At 57.3% G+C, this 2,969-nt stretch overlaps 1 long non-coding RNA gene across 2 annotated transcripts; it reads left to right on the top strand.

Moving 5' to 3' along the window:
• Positions 1 to 328: 328 nt before the first annotated feature.
• LOC144617098 (uncharacterized) lies at positions 329 to 2,743 on the top strand. 2 transcript variants are annotated; one of them, XR_013557125.2, is made up of 4 exons: positions 329 to 770; positions 1,165 to 1,255; positions 1,331 to 1,526; positions 1,962 to 2,743. It is a non-coding gene; the product is annotated as an uncharacterized LOC144617098 (long non-coding RNA). The 2 variants fall into 2 exon arrangements; XR_013557126.2 differs by lacking the exon at positions 1,331 to 1,526 and having other exon boundaries at positions 330 to 770; positions 1,165 to 1,287.
• The last annotated feature ends 226 nt before the right edge of the window (positions 2,744 to 2,969 follow it).

The following is a 2,969-nucleotide window of genomic DNA, read 5'->3' as shown; positions in this document are numbered from 1 at the left end:
CAGCCCACCCATTGTACGGTTGGGAAAACTGAGGCTTATGGGGCTTGTCCTGGGTCACGATGGTGCTATTACTCAGAGCCAAGTGTCCTGGCTCCCAGACCGGGGTGCTTGCCCTTCTGTGAAGCCATCTTGGGGGACAAAGGGAAAGGGCTTCTAGCCCTGGACCGTAGGCCATGCTCGGCACAGAGCAAGATTTTCATGGAGAATTATTGGATGGGAATGAAGAGTATTGACCTGGGGACACGGCCTGTTTCTGACCATCTCTCCCTGTTCCGTGAGGTCCTGAGGGAGCTGAGTCACAATGCTCTGTGAGACACATCTCTCTCCCTCTCTCCCTCCCTCCGTCCCTCTCTCCATCTCTCTGACTCTCATGCACACACACACACAATGTCGGTGGGTGGGCAGGTGACAGGGCCGGGCTGCCCAGAGTTCTTATCCCTCTGACCACTATACCCTCTCTTCTTGGGATCTGTGAGGAACAAACTATATTCTCAACAGCAGTTGTCTCCTGATCTATGGGTCTCACCACACCTAAATTACAATAAAACTATACCGTAAAACACCCTCTGAACCTCAGCTTCCCCGGCGGGAATCAGATACGATGCTGCTTCAAAAAGCCTGGAAACCACAGGGGACTCAGATCTTCAAAGAGAGAAGACACACATCCGAAGCCAAAGTCGGTCCTTTGAGGACACCACCGTCGGAAGGCCTCCTCGTGACACCTCTTTGGAGTGGCGGAGGCCAGAATGGCCACCCCCGTCTCCAGATAGGTAAAACGAGGCACAGCGAGGCAAATGACACATGCTGGCTGTCCAAAGATCCGGGACTGGAAATCAGGAGATGGGAGGAAGTGTAGCCCCGGCCGGTTGGGGTCAGCCAGGGAGAGTGTGTCGGGGGAGGCGGAACAGGAGGTGAAGGGGACCGTTGCCAGACGCACGTGCACGTGCCCTCACACGCGCTCACACCCTCTCCTTCCGCCAGCACTGGCGGAATTGAGAATGCAAGCAGCGTGGGGAACCGGCCAGACAATTACCCCATCACTCCCGCTCCTAATTCTCCCTCCCCGTCCTTGGACACGTTTGAGACTCTCTTGAAGGTTCACAATCAGACCCCTTCTCCAACGGGCCTTTCTGCGCCTCACCGCGTGACTTCCCCTCTCCCCAGGCTCTTCGGCAGCCCGCCTCTCGGCCCAGCGAAGCCTGACAAATCCTGCCTACAAAGGCGCGTGTCTCAGGCTCGGAATAGCCCTCCCCAAGTAAGAGAAAAACCCTCACGAGGTGATGCCAGGTAAGTCGCAGCGACAACCCCAGCGTGTCTGCTTTCTCCCCAGGTCCCAGGCGTTCCTCGTCTGGGATAGCCATTCGGGACGCGGCCACGGCCAGCCAGGGAAGCCCGGTGCTCCAAAGAGCCCCCAACAACCAGATCACAATGATTGGACTCCGCCACCCTCCCATCTGGAGTGTGCTGGGGGTCGGGGAAGGAAGACATCTGGTCTCCTGTGCAGAGAGAGAATAACAACGCTCATGGTAATTGGCAATGCAAGTAATTGCCACTTACTACATGCCAGGCACTATTCTAAGCCCTTTGCATTCATTAGCTCGCTCAGCCCTCGCACCAGCTCCACGAGACATGTTCCTGTGCCCCTTTTCCAGGTGGGGACTGAGACCCTCTGACCACCCAAGATTAGCGCCCCCTAACATGGCAGTGGTCATTGGAGCCGAGCAATGGCCGGGACATGCCCACTTCAGTTTGCCGTGGTCCCCGCCGCCCCCTAGTCTATTATATCCTGTCTGTCTGGCCCGTTGAGTTCCCTCACTTCACCCCTGCAAGTGTCTGAGTTTTCAACCCCTATACCAGGCTGCCTCCTCCCCTGTATTTTCCTCCACCCGCTCTGGCTCTTAAGGAATCAGGATCTGGAGCCTACAGGCCTGCCAAAAGCCGTACCCTTCCCCTTCCTTCAGGCCGGCCCTTCCAGGAAGTCTTCCTGTTTTAACATCAACTCTGCAAATGTCTGAACCTAAAGGATTCTGGGAGGCCGACCTGGGCTTCACCCATCGGGTGCAGATAAGAGCCCGAGGCCCGGAGAGACGTGAAATGCTGCTGCCCCCTCGCGCAGTCAGGAAGCCTTGCGATCCAAGGTCCCCTCTCCGGTTTGGCATGGAGGATGGGGGGCGGAGGGGGTTGGATCGGGCTGGGGTCGTTCTCATGCTCATTTTACTGGGGCAAGGTTGCAGGGTGTCTCAGTGCCATATACAAGGCTGCTGTCTCTTCCAGGGTTTTCCTGGCCACAAGCTTGTCCTCTCATTCCTCCTGAGTCTTCTGTCGGTCCCTGAGCTCTGGGACCGGGTCCGGGCCCTCCCCCTGCCCTCTTGCCTTCACCAGGCACAGCCTCGGGAACTCCCACTGATTCTCCTGACCCGATATGTGGGTCCATCATTCTGCCTCCATTGCACACCCACCCCACCTACACTCTCCTTCTGGGCTGAGGGGAGGCCTGATCCTGCCCCTAACTTCCCAGCTGACAAAGGAGTGTCACAGAGAAGCTAAATGTGACCCAAGGTCACAGCCGCTCCTGCGGAGTTGGGACCAGCTCTGGACCCCTGACTGCTGTTTATGATTCCTCCTCCGCAGAAGCCAACAAGGGACTTTGTGACATCACTGTGACCCTTCCCCTGTCTTGAACCTCCCCCTGGGGACCCTGACCACTTGGAAGAAATCCCATTTTCTGGAGTGGGCAGTGGAGACTTACTCCCCCCCCCCCCCACCCCCAAGATGATCATTTTCTCAGAACCTTTGATGTACAGGCCCTGGCAGCTCCCCAAGCTCACACTGCCTGGTCTTTCCCACGACCCCACCTATCTCTGGACACCCCAGGCCTGTCTGTACAGCTGTGCAGGTTGTGCACTGCTCCCCCAGCACAGCCCCATGCTGCAGTCCTAATTGTCACTCACTAGGCATCGCCATGCGTC

Source organism: Panthera onca, chromosome C1 (genome assembly GCF_046562875.1).
Source record: "Panthera onca isolate mPanOnc1 chromosome C1, mPanOnc1 haplotype 2, whole genome shotgun sequence".
NCBI lineage: Eukaryota > Metazoa > Chordata > Mammalia > Carnivora > Felidae > Panthera > Panthera onca.
This window is presented reverse-complemented; position numbering and strand designations above follow the sequence as displayed.